We start from the raw sequence: 13856 nt of genomic DNA, 5'->3' as shown, positions 1-13856 counted from the left end.
CTAAGCAAACGTTTGTCCACCTGAAAAAAAACAAGTTTTTGTCCAAAAATTCATTTTTATTCTATGAAGTGACTACAATTTTATGTATATCTATATATAATCTAAAAATGCAGTGTATTCATGAGACAAAAATACAATATGTCATGACTTATTATGCGTATATGTACAGACTCCAAATATTTTTGCATCCCTATAATAACCTTTCAAACTAGAAAAAAATTGGACGGCCTTGGCCCGCTAAATAAATCAGGATTATTATTGTCGATACGCAAATAATTTGTCCTTAATATTAGTTACAAGCTGAAAAAATTGGATTCAAAGCTTTGTGCTCTAAGGAAAAGAGATCGTGTGGCATACACATACTCGCTTCAAGTATATTGCTACAATTGTCATTCTCGCAGTTGAGATGAATTAATATCAGAGTTCGAGAAAAAAAAATTTAGTCCACCCAAACATAAATTCCTGGTCTCGTCGCTGCCGTTGGACCTTCATTGGGCTATTTATTGAATTATCACGGTATGGAAGTGTTATTCACGGTACTGTCTTCGGTGTGTGTAGACAGTCTGTCGCATCAATGCTTGCAGACGTAGGTGGATCTTCATTGCGCTATTTATTGAATTATCGCCCACTTTGGCCCACTTGTCCTTCGAGAAGGTATTAGCCACCACTCTTGGTCTCACACACACCCATGTCCATAAAGATTCGTTGGGCAATGATTTACAATTGCATGGTGATGCGCAATTGGGCATGTAATTATTAATGATTTCACCTGCCCAACGGTCTAAGATAATCGAAGAGCTTCAAAATGCATGTCTGCGATTGGGGATTCTTCATGGTAATAACTTATTTATGAATAGAATTTGAATTATAATGATTTTTGCACTAGTTACATGCATATTCTTTTTTTTATAGGAAAAGCTCAGGTGTAGAAAGGCACTAAGACCAGTACAAAGGAGTTGTATTGGCATTGGCTGTGGATGCACCACTCAGCCTGGCAGCATTGTTCTTACAAAAAAGAGCTAAATTAAAGGCATCCATGTTTCAAGTACGATGAATGATACTAAGATTTAGTAAAACAAAAGATATGGGTTTTATGACCATATTTCTACTACTTTCTTCTTGACCGTGTCTTCTTCATAATAATTAAGATGAAATCTTCCTTGAGCGGCTTCATGGTAGAGCAACTTAAAGTGAACTAGAATATCCATTGATTCAGCAGATATCGCGATGTTTGTGTGTTGCATTTCTTTGGCCCACTGGAAAGCTAGGTCTGCCCCTCCTGTGGTTCCCCCTTCTCCAGAGTGTCCTGGATGTCTTCTAGTGCCAATGAAGTTTTCCTGCAAAATCTGTCATAGTTAGAGCAGTGTAATATAATGAGTTCTCAGTATCTTGTAGTGTGCATATACTGATGTTGTTCCCAAACCCTGCTTCTGCATTCCAAGTATAAGGAGTAATGTTGTGTTGCAAAGTAATGTCAGTTTCCTCAGGTAAGAGTGGGAAACTGTTCATGATACGATCGTGCATAACATGTATTCTATTATGATTGCACAGATGCTGCTTAATCCTCAGAGTAGTAACTCTCACATTAGGCTGAATTTGTTTGAATATAAAATCACATCTAGCTTTCCAGATATACCAACAAGTAGTGGCATAAATGTTGCAGTTAGTACTAGTGTTTCCAGGGTGGAACCAGGAATTCAACCAGTCAATGAAAATGGTATTGTTATCAAAGAGAGTATGAGAGTATCCAAGAATTTCTTGCCACACCAAAGTAGAAGCAGGACAATTCAGGAACAAGTGAGACATGGCTTCTTCTTCCCCATTATTGCAAACAGTGCATGTAGGATTTATGTAATGAAGTATGCTAGTTGTTTTGGCATTAGTGGGAAGAATTCCGTGTGCACATTTACAGATAAAGATTTTGATGACTAGAGCCACTTCCATGTTCCAAATGGATTCCCAGTTGCCACTTAGAGTATCATTTCTGTATAGGTGACCAATTTTTGCCTTGTACAGCTCCTTGACAGAAAACACTCCTGTATCATTGAGGTTCCATATTATTTCGTCTTCTTCATTTGGGTGTGTCTGCAGTGTAACAATCACAGCATCCTTATCATTGCTGAAGTATGTATAAACTTGAGCTTCATCTGGAAGAAGCAGAGATTCTAGCTTTTCAATGTACTGTGGGCAGTTCTGGGGTTTTGGTAGTCTTGAGGTGGTATTTGGAATCCATATATCTTCCCAGATTTTGATCTTTCTACCATTACCAATCCTCCAAGAGCAGTGTTGTTGGATGTTTCTTATGCCTTCCAGGATTCCTTTCCATATCCATGAGTCCCCATCCTTTGATTTTGTATTCATGTTAAGAACATTTCTTCCTAAGAGATATTTGGCATCCATGAGCTTGTACCATAAGGAGTCTTTATCCTGCTCAAGTCTCCATACAATTTTTGTTATTATAGAGCTGTTGAATAGTTCCATATTCATGAATCCTAGACCCCCCATTTCTTTTGGCTTGCACACTACTGTCCAGGCTTTAGGATAATAACCAGAAGGATTTTCTATATTTTTTCCCCATAAAAAACCTCTTTGAAGATTTTTGATGTCTTTGCAAGTTTTCTTAGGCACCTTGAAACAGTTCATTTGGTAAATACAAGCAGAGGATGTTACAGATTTGATCATTACCTCTCTTCCAGCAGGATTTAGAGGTGTATTTTTCCAGCCAGTAAGTCTCAGCTTCAATTTTTCTACTCCAAGTTTGAAAGAATTGATTTTGCTTCTATGTGTGAAGAGGGGTGAGCCTAGATATTTATCATCCAACTGAAGCACTTGAACTCCCATATAATTGCTGATCTGAGGAATGAGGTCTGGATTAGTGTTTTTGCTGAAGAAGACTCCATATCTGTGAAAATTAATTAGTTGCCCAGATGTGCTGCCAAATCTCTGCAGCAGCTTCATTATATTTTGAGCTTCAGTAATGTTTGCTTTGCAGAATATCATGCAATCATCAGCAAAGAGAATGTGGCTGATAGATGGTGCAGCTTTGCAGATCTTGATACCATTGATAATGCTCATCTCCTCAGCATGCAGAAGAGTCCTTGAAAGAGATTCCATGCAGAATAAAAATAGATAAGGTGATAGAGGATCACCTTGCCTTAGACCTCTAGAAGGTTTGAAGAATTTGTCAGGGGACCCATTGATGAGGACAGCTGAAGTGGAGGTTCAAATGCATTGATAGATCTTGTTGCACCATTGATCATCAAACCCAATTTTCTTCATAATGGTCATTAAGAAACCACAGTCCACTCTGTCAAAAGATTTTGCCATAGTGTGTATAATTTCATGAGCAATAGCTATGTTGTAAGATATTTGCCTTTCAGGGATGAAAGCAGATTGGTAGGGGGATATGATTTTGTTTAGAAAGGGCTTCAATCTCTGAGCTAGAAGTTTAGATATGATTTTGTAGGTGGTGTTTCAAAGGCTGATTAGTGTGAAATGACTAGGAGAAGTTGGGTTGTCAATTTTGGGGATGAGGGCTATAAAGGTGGCATTTATCTCCTTAAAAAGGTGACCAGAGAGGAAAAAGTGTTGAACCATTGTGACAATATCATTGCCAATGGTGTCCTAGTTGAGTTTGAAGAAGTTTGGTGGGAACCTATCTGGCCCTGGAGCTTTTATGATTTCAGAGGAGGGGTTTATTATTTTAGCAGTTGCCATCTGAGACAAGTGATTGGTAAATCATTCCTTAACCTCTTGACACTCAGTAATCCAGTTGCCTTCCTCATTTTGGATAGATTCTATTTTATTCCTTCTTGTTCTACTTTTATTGGATCTGTGGAAGTAACTTGTGTTCTTATTTCCCAGCTTGATGAGTTGATCCCTGCTCTTAGTTTTCCAGAATTTTTCTTCTATGTCTTGCCAATTTTTGAACTGTTTTCTAGCATCAGCTAGGGCCTGTCCTCTGTCTGCTCTGAAGTAGTGAGTATGTATCCAATTTAAGTGTTGATTGTATTCATCAATATTGGTTTTGATGTTTCCATAAACTCTGATTTGTAGTTTAATGTCTTTAAGTTTTCTGGCAATAGAAAAAACACTTGAACCAGGAGTAATATTTTTCCAACATTCAGCAATGATTTTTTTGCGATCAGCATGATCTAACCAGGGACCAAAGAATTTGAATGGAATTTTACCATTCTTTCAGTGAGGGTTGGAGTTTAGTAAGATGGGGTGATAATCAGAACCAATGGCTAGCATGTTTGTGATAGTGGTGTTTGGATAGATGGCCAGCCAATTATCATTATCTAGGCTTATATCCAATCTTTGTTCAATAAGAGCATGGCCTTTTCTTTTGTTTGACCAAGTAAAAGGGAAACCAGAAAAACCAAGGTCAATGATATCCAAATTAAGGATCTTTTCATTGAATGGATGCTTTATTGGCATCTATGGGGTGAGTACTAAACTTTTATGTACTATGGAGAATAAAGTTGAAATCCCCAATAAGCATCCATGGCAATTTATTGGAAACTGCAGATTTCTCAAGGATTTTCCAAGAGTTTAACTTGGATTGAGTGTCACAAGGATTGCCATAGTAGCTTGTAAATAATCAAGGGGGCCTATTGGCAGTGCTGATTATTGCATTGATGTGGTTTATAGAATAATCCAAGATTTCTATGGAGATATTGCTTTTCCATATCAATGTTAATCCACCAGCAGTGCCACTTGCCCCTCTTGGATTAACTGACCAGAAGTTGTTGACCCCTAAGTCATGCATTGTTTTCTTTAGTTTATCATGCTTTTGTTTAGTTTCAGATAGGAATATAATGTCATGGTTCAGTTTATTAAGCATATCATTAAGATATCTCTTAGCATCTTTGTGCCTAGTCCTTGGCAATTCCATGCTAGGGAAGTAAAGAATTGCCAAAAATAGGACACAGCTGGATACTTGGAGATAAGTCTTCTAATTATATTGTCATAATGACCAAATAACAGGAAATGCACAATAAAGGATAAAGCATGAGTTATAAAGAGAAAGTAATAGGAGGTGGTCAAAGGAAATACCATTGTTCCAACAGAGGAGGAGTCCGAATTGCCATTAGCCATGAGTAAATGGATGTTGTCCAGTTGCTCCTGAGAAGTAACATTTAGGTCTTTGAATCTTTTAAAACTTGCCATGTTCATACTGTTGAGGGCAGTATTAGCTTCAATGGGGGTGACCTTCTTTCTCTTGATATCTAAAATAGGTGTGGATGAGGTGTTAAGAAAGATATCATCAAAGTATGATCTTTTTTTTTTTTGCTTTCCATGCAGCTTTTTTCTTCTTATTAGCTTCAGCTTCCATGTTAGCTTTGATTTGAGCTAATGTAGGTAGGGTATTGAAAGGTAAGTGTTTTGGAGTGTTGGTGACTGGAAAAATTTGATCAGCAGCAGTAGGATCAGCAGCAGCTGTTTCCTCATCAACCTTTCTTGGATCATTGTTGTTGTTGGTACTAATTCTTGCAACAGTTTTCCACTTTGGAAGTATTTTATTGTAAGAGACAACTATTGTTTTGCTAATTCCATTCTTTTGTTTATAATTTGACAGGCTAAAACATCAGGGTGTGGAGGAGGTGTTGAGTCAGAGTTCAAGGACTGAGCTCCAAAGGTGATAGGGGAATTTGAGGTAGAAGTAATGCTAGCTATGGACTTTTCAAGCTCCAATCTTTTAGCAGCCTTCAGTTTTGCTTCAAATTCAGCAGCAGCATCTGCATCAGAGTAAGGTCTGTGGATGATATCCTTTCCTGCTTGCACAATATTTTGTCTAGGGTTAGTGGTGGAGGTGCTGGTTGAGGAATTGGTAAATGATAGTAATCTGGATTGTTTTGATTAGGAGGTGAGGGACAGGGGGGACTAGGATGATCAAACACTCTGCAAACTTTACAAAATTTGATGTCATTGAGAGCATAAGCACATTCCAGCCAGTGAGAGACAGTAGGAGTTTGAAAAGCTTGTATACCAAACTTGAGAGATCTGGTAACATTGATTGTCACTTTAACTTCCAAATTTTTTTCAAATCTGTCTCTTCAATAAGGTTTTTTGGCTCCCTGAAAGACTCCAATGGGTCTGATAATGCTTGGTATATCTGGGATTATATGAGTTGGGATTCTCTTCACTAAGAGCCATATCATAACTTTGGAGAATAATTATTTATCAATGAGCTCAGGGACATTAGCAGGAACTCCAACTAGAACCATTTCTTAAAGTTAAATAGTCTTCTTCATGAGTGGTTGTGAGGATAAAAAAATTTCTTCTTTTGTTCCAAACTTCAACCTCAATTTTGCTAAGCATTTCCCAGTTTGTATTGATAAAATTACTGACTCTGGAGGTTTGAAAACAAATGTTGCTACAAAGTTTTCCTATGAAACAGGATTTCCAGTCTTGGGTTTGTTTAGATTTGATGTTTTCAGAGTTGATGAAAACTTTTGGGAACAAGTCATCAGGGATGGTTAGGGCAGAGTTCATTTGTTTGACCAGGTCATCAATGGATTGTGGGTTTGAATTAGAGGAGGAGGCCATGAAATTGAAACTATGGCACCAGAGAAGAAGGTATGAAAGGGGGTTATGTTCATTAGGGAAAAAGAGAGAGAGGCATATAACTGAGAGAGTGATGTTGATATGACTAACTTTAATTTGAAATTTTTTCACGGGCATACATTGAGCCTTGTCGTAAGTGAAGTAGAAACGAAGTTTTAAAATTAGACTGATGAATTTGTAATTGTATCTGCTGTAATCCTCAATAAAGCTGTTTCCTTGGTTTTCCATGGCTAATGGCAGTTTGGATCGAGACCTGTTATCAATGACAACACTTTGTACTACAAAGTTAGTAGACTTTGAATCAAAGAGTGTTGGGTGCATACTTACCTATGTACTTAGACTAGCTACTGTGTCTATAAATGGAGTAGAGAGAGTGTAATCGGACTTTGATTTCCCTTTTGGATTCATGTTGGGCTGCCGCCAAGTAGTAATGGGCTCGTCAAATATGTTGGAAACAGTTGCAGCCCAACTAGTTTTCGACTCAGCTTGTGTCTGAGGAGTTATGTTGGAATTAAGTAGCTGAGTCAGAACTGTGCGAGTGGTTTGTGTGAGGAATAGGGAGTTGTTGCATGCCAACCATCTGGAGAGTGATAGTGTTGAGTTGTCAACCAATTTGTTGCCACCTGTCAGGACCATCAACAAAACAGTTATAATGGTTAAGCGTGTGGAGAGAGCATTTCTGCAACAAAGGCTATAATAGCCTATTTGTGGGAGAATTGAAACGACAGATATATTAGAGGAAGAGAAAGGTTGAGTCTGCAAGAAGCGGTGTTGGGAATCGACGCAATTTATTGGCGAAACAGTCGAGGTTTTTAGAATGAGCCTCTTTAAAAGGGATTTTTCTCTTGCTGGGAGAGGAAACAGTTGTTTATCCTCTGCAATTTTTCCTTCTAAGAACTTTCTGAGAGATTCATCATGGATGGAGGACCAGGACCCGTCGATCGTAAAAGCAAACACAAATTGAATGAAGTAGAGACGGAGACCCTTATACACTGGTATCCATATGAGCATTTGGTTTATCGTCTGCCTCATGGAATAGCTTTTCCACAAGGATGTGAATATCCCAACTTTAGAGAGAACTTCGATTGGTATTTGAGGGATATGCAACATAATATTGATGTGAATATTGAGGCTGAGAGGTTGTTGCACTATTGTCCACCAGGTGATTACATGAACTGTTAATCGATTGGCCAGTTGAGAGGTTGATTCAGTTCTTCAAGGATCCCAAACCTTCTCCCGTGAATCAAGATATAGGTAATCATTTTGTTAGGCCTGATTTGTTTGTTGAGCAGGGTGGATGTAGAATGCCTGGTACTACCCATCATAGTGAGATAAGTGCTTCTGCAGAAACACCAGAGAAAGTAAAGAAGCCAAAGCGACACGGTTCTGATGATGATGATTGGGTCTTGTACGCTTATCATCCGAAATACGGGCCTTTTGAAGTGCATGAGGGAGTTGTTGTTGCTGCTGATAGATTTCTCATATCTGGCTTGAGTATGATTGGGTTTCAGTCGATCACTCTGCCTACAGCTGCACAATTCATGGTTCGTCGGTTGGTGGCGCAGCCTTGGGGTGATGATGAGCCCATGTATTTTCCAGTTTTGGATGCTCTCTGCCCTGCTACTGGGAAAATTGGACGTGCCATCTTTGCCGGAACTAGTCAACCCACCACCGATCCAACCTCCGATCCAGCTGCCAATTCGATGTCGCCGGTGAGTCCTATCAATGTAGAGTCTGACCAATCATATTTCGAGAATGACCACGAGGAGAAGGAAGGCACCCCGACCAGCGTTCAGATTCCAAGGCCAACCAGGAGATTGACTCGAAGTCAGACTCGCAGTGTTAGTCAAGGAATTCGGAGTCGAACTCAGCGAAACAGGTAGGTAGTGATCGTCTTGGTTTACCAGTTTCTTGTAATCAAATTTCAAGTAATGAAAATTTTGATTTTGATTAAGGGTTGTCGGTTATCTTTCTGTGAGGAGAACCGAAGTTTAAATTTTGATTTGTTTGAAACATAGTTTGCTTGCTTTTGGTTTTATGAATTATGGTATTGATATGGATACTTTGTTTATGTATGTTTTTATGAATTTGTTGGAATGGGTCTTTGTTGTTTTTGAATTTGTGGTTGAGTATGGTATTTTTGCTCCGAATTTTGGTGTTTTTGACCTTCAATTGAGAACTGATAGGATTTGCTAGAGTAGCTTCTGATTGAATAATATCATGAGACCTCTGAATATGAGTTTCTTCTAGGAGTTTCAGTCTAGAAATCAGCTCAATTAGGTGCATACCGTTGTTTAGTTTAAGAACATAGGTTTTCTGAGAATTAGTGGGGAGACTCATAATGGGGTTGAGGTTAGCATTGAGTATGAAAGATGGTCTACTGAAGAATTTAAGAAGAAAAGGTTGGTGATTAGTATGAATTGGAAAATTATATTCCCTGAACTAGGATGAGTGTTTTTCCATATTGGTTTTTGAGATACTTAGAAAGTTTTGAATGTTGGACTTGCCTGGGATGTTGGTGAGACCTGTAATTTTAGTGATTCCTGTAATTTTTGTGATATAAGTGTTTTGTGTGATGTGGGTGATCCGGATGATGGTAATGGTGATAATGCTGGTGATTCTAATGGTTCTTGTGATTCTTGTGATTCTGGTGAGGCTGGTGTTCTTAGTGATTTTAGAATTTCCAGTGATAACAGTGATTTGTAAGATGCTTTTCATGAGGGAAACCAAAGGAGAAAACAAAGGGAGAAAGAGAAGGAAATAAATCTATTGATAATTCATAGATGAGGGAGGATGATCATGGAAGCAAAAGAGAGAATAGAGGAAGAAGAAAGAAGGATTCCGGTTGAAATCCGGGAAACAACTGGTAGGATAAGACCGTTGAAGAGCTAGGAGGCAAAGAAACGTCTAGAAATTAACCGAAGTTTGAGTTTCAGGTGAACTGAGTTTTAGACTTGTACGACTCATTCTCTCTCTTGATTGAGTTTCAGTTTTTTTCTGATCAGAATTGGTTAGTTACATGCATATTGAAGTAGTTTATTTATTATGAGTTTGCTCGGGTGACAATTATAGGTGGTTAAGCATGGAGTTCCAGAGAGTTTAAAAGAGGAATTGATCAACTCCTGTATGAATTTTTTCGACTTAAGTCCGGAAGAAAAGTCGGTTTACAACGGAGAGAATGCTTCAGACCCGTGCATTTTGGACCCAATTATGTGTGGAACCAATTTCAACCCTACCTCTGAGAGTGTCTTCTTTTGGAGGGATTATCTTAGGGTCTTAGTGCATCCAGTGTTTAATTCCCCTGTTAAACCCTAGGGTATGAGGTAAACCTCTAATGTTCTTAAACGTGTATACTCAGTTAGACTTGTCCGAGTTTGTAAATGCACCTGGCTAAATTTTGTTTTGTTCATACAATCAGGTTTTAAGTGAGTACAACAAAAGATCAAGAGAAATAATAAAAGAACTGCTCAAAGCAATTATGGAGGGACTAGAATTAGAGAAAGAGCACATCGAAAAGTCCCTTGAACTAAATTCTGTTGTTCAAAAGTTTTCTGCAAATATATACCTGTAGTGCCCCCTAAGGGAGCAGCTAACTAATCCAAGAGATTAACTAATAAAGAAGCATTAATAAATCTAAATCGTTTATTTAAACATTCAATTAAGAAATCTGCTACCAAATTTAACCCAAAACTTGTCCCTCTCAGAAATATATACAAGATCGACTATCAAATGATACATGTACAATCGTCATTAGGTTTACAAATATAATATGCAACATAATAAACATAACCAAAGTAATCTAACAAACGGACTCGACTCCTCGAAGCTTTCGCTGCAGAACGCTGATCTGTCTCTGAAACTGAAAGTGGGAATGGGTGAGAACATCATCCCTAAAAGGGGTGCCCAGTAGGAATAACATTTAACTTTTAAGTAATCAAAGGCAAGATTTGGAAAACAATACATGTTTTCCCAAACATAAAATAACGACCAAGTCACTGAAGTAAACAATCATGTATATGGAACAAACTTCTTCTTCAAACAATATATAATATTCAATGCCAAATTCCAACACCTAATAATAATATTATGGTGTATCGCCCTAGACATGTGCATAAAAGCTCGAAAGGAAGTAGGTATAAATGTGAAGGAGCGTATCCCATATACCACACGTGGAAATTCTGATTTCCCATACAATTCATAAGGACAAACAAAACATTACAGGTCCTTTCCAATCCATGGAACGATTCAAAGAATCAACTGAACAATCGTATTACAGTTTAAATAAAGCATGGAGCGCACAACTAGACAATGCATAAGTTTGATAAACATAAAGTTTTGTAAAAAAAACATCAACGATCACAAAAGAGTTAAATGTATTCCCACCTCTTTTGATGATAAGCCACGCCTACCTCGAGATCCAAAATGCACAAGTTCATCCTTTGAATCGATCGTTGTTATTAGACTAACTGTTTATCACACAAGCACTCTAAGCATCTAGCCAAAATGGCTCATACAAGAATCATACAAGTCTACCTAATGGTTCTAAGCCCATTTATGACATTACACCTTTTTATTCTCTATATTTAGCATATCTAAGGTTTACTAATTGAATTGGGTTGGTTCTATAGTCCATTGAATATGTATTACGAATGTCTACAACTTTGTAGAAGGAACCAAAAGCTAATTCAGACCATAAGTGGTCCAATTCAACAAATAAAAAGTCTATTCCTAAGCCCAAGTCCACTAAACTAGCCTCTTCATCTAAGGTCCAGTCCATCCGAGTCAACTAACAGTTACTAACGGTCAAAGGGTCAACTAACGGTAAACGTCAATCAATGGTCAAGAAAAGTCTACGGTCAAGGTCAGGTCAACAGTCCAAGGTTAAAGTCTAACTCGGTCAATGAGTCAAACAAGAATCGGTCCGGGTCAATTCAGTCAATAAGACTGATTCAGGTATACATGTGACTCAATCAGATTAACTGAGTCATCCGACTAGGATGACTAATGGTAAAACTAGGCCATAATACAGGCCAAAACTTCTTACGCAACTGTGATTCTAACTTTATAACTCTAACTCGAGTTCAACTTCAATCTATACATACATCAGTTCATTCAAATAGAATTAAACAATTCAATTACAAACACAACTATAGCCTACCTACAGTTCAGCAGTTCCAAGCTTTCACAGCAATCACTATTTACAACTCTACAATCACCATTCTCAGTATTACAACGCCACTTACTTCAACTGCAATACCAACTCATCCTTCATTTACAACCATTCAATTCATTTAAACTTTATAATTTAAATACAAATACAAATCTAGCTTACCTAAAAGTGCAGTAGCTGCAAGCCGACCCTGAGTCACTATCTATAATCCTACAATCACCATCCCTAATCTTCATTCCAGCAATAACACCTTCTGTAACTTAATCCAACATCCACAGTTCACCAACACAATTTACTTCTCTTTCAGTTAATAACTCTCATTCCAGAAATAATATCCTTAATTACAAATCAAAACACAAACCCACACATCATAACTTAACCTCACATTACATTCCTGGAACTCAGCTTATAACTTCTCCATATTCATTCACCACCAATTCATTATATTCTTACCACTTCACTATCATCATCTCATCTAAACTACACCAATCTCATAAACTGCAGCTTCATCACTACCAGCTGAGCAAAGCTCAATTATCACATACCACATGCCTCAATTATCACATCTGCAACTCAGATCAATAACAACTCCCTTAACCACTTCATGACCTTGTACTTACCAAAACAACATCACCTGCAACTCAATCTCAACACCAGTAACAGTTCCAACTTCAACTAATAACATCACCATCATATTCAACAACACCATCACTACCAGTGCAAGTAATCCTCGACACATACATCATCACCATCATTCATCTAAACCATAATACATCTCCACCTTTAAATCCAACCAATATCTAGTACTCTATGAATTATTACTTCACCAACACTTCAATTGAAACCCCAGAATTATCTGTCTAGACCGGAAATCAATCACCAGCACCAAATTCATCACCTGAGATTAAGAACCTCACCTGCAACTCCATTGTAATCCTCTCAATCATCTTCAATCGGTATACAAACCCTAATTCTTGATTTTGGGGAGGAACACATAAACCCTAACTCCTATTTTGAGTTATTCGTCAATCTCATCTCCTATTCCACATCAGACCCATTTCTAATCATTCTTCAAGAACATCAACTTCATCTTCTCTGACTTTTCTTCAAAACCTAAACAACTTCTTGATTCTTTTATCTCTGTAATTAAATTGAAACTTCGATTCAACTCTTATAACCCATACCCAGTATATAATCCTTCTTATTCATCCACTAATTCGAACCCTAATTCAAATCTCTGAGATAACCTAACTTCTTTAATTCATTGATTTAACAACAACCCTTGTCTTCTTTATCCATCAATACCTCGATTTACTTCTCAATCTTCAGAACCTAAATCATCTCTATAAACCCTAATTTCAGAAACCATATCTTAAATTTATAACAAAAACTCAAACTTCTTCTTCATGATTAACAGAAACACAAACTCCTCATTCCTTTATAGATCCACACGATTTGATTCACTCAATCACACCTTAATTTCGTCTCTCGATCTTCAACATAAGAAGAACATAGAAAGAAGAAAGAGAAGAGAAACATAAAGAAGAAGAATTAAGAATAAGAAAGAAGAAGAAAAGAGAAAGTGAAAGTCTTCTCTCGAGTCGACACGTTTTGGTGATCAGGTCAACGACCCATGATAAAGGCACCCACCCAAAGGTTAAGGGCAGCCAGGCGGTTTAATATCTTCTTACTCTGGTATCCGGTTGACACGTTCGAGTAGTCCATTCTGCGAAACTTTTCGAGATTTATTCAACAGTATTATTTTCCTATCTAGATCGTTGTTAGATTAATTCCTATTGACTAACGTTGGTGTCAAACTAATCGAGTTATTAGCGGCTAAGACGTCTCTTGACTAGTCTAATAGCGCTGACGAGCTTGAGGGTCTTTACAATACCCTCCTTGCCCGGAACCTGAACTTGCAGTTGATTTGCCATCACATGCTGATCATGGTCTCTTAACCCTACTCATATAGAATTGACAGAGATTGTCACGACATGTATCTTCTGAATGATAAAATTGTATTCAACATCGTGAACAAGATATAATACATTTGTTCTTATATACAAGAAACATAGATAAAAAGAGAAACAAGATATACATGAAAATGGGAACAAAA

The 13856-nt window shown here is 37.7% G+C and overlaps 1 pseudogene; it reads left to right on the top strand.

Annotated features, from left to right (window-relative positions):
- The first annotated feature begins 759 nt into the window (after nucleotides 1–759).
- On the top strand, nucleotides 760–13712 carry LOC113357447 (annotated as a pseudogene).
- The last annotated feature ends 144 nt before the right edge of the window (nucleotides 13713–13856 follow it).

The sequence above is a fragment of the Papaver somniferum genome, chromosome 1, assembly GCF_003573695.1.
Source record: "Papaver somniferum cultivar HN1 chromosome 1, ASM357369v1, whole genome shotgun sequence".
NCBI lineage: Eukaryota > Viridiplantae > Streptophyta > Magnoliopsida > Ranunculales > Papaveraceae > Papaver > Papaver somniferum.
Note: the sequence above shows the minus strand (reverse complement) of the source record. Positions and strands in the feature narration are given on the sequence as shown.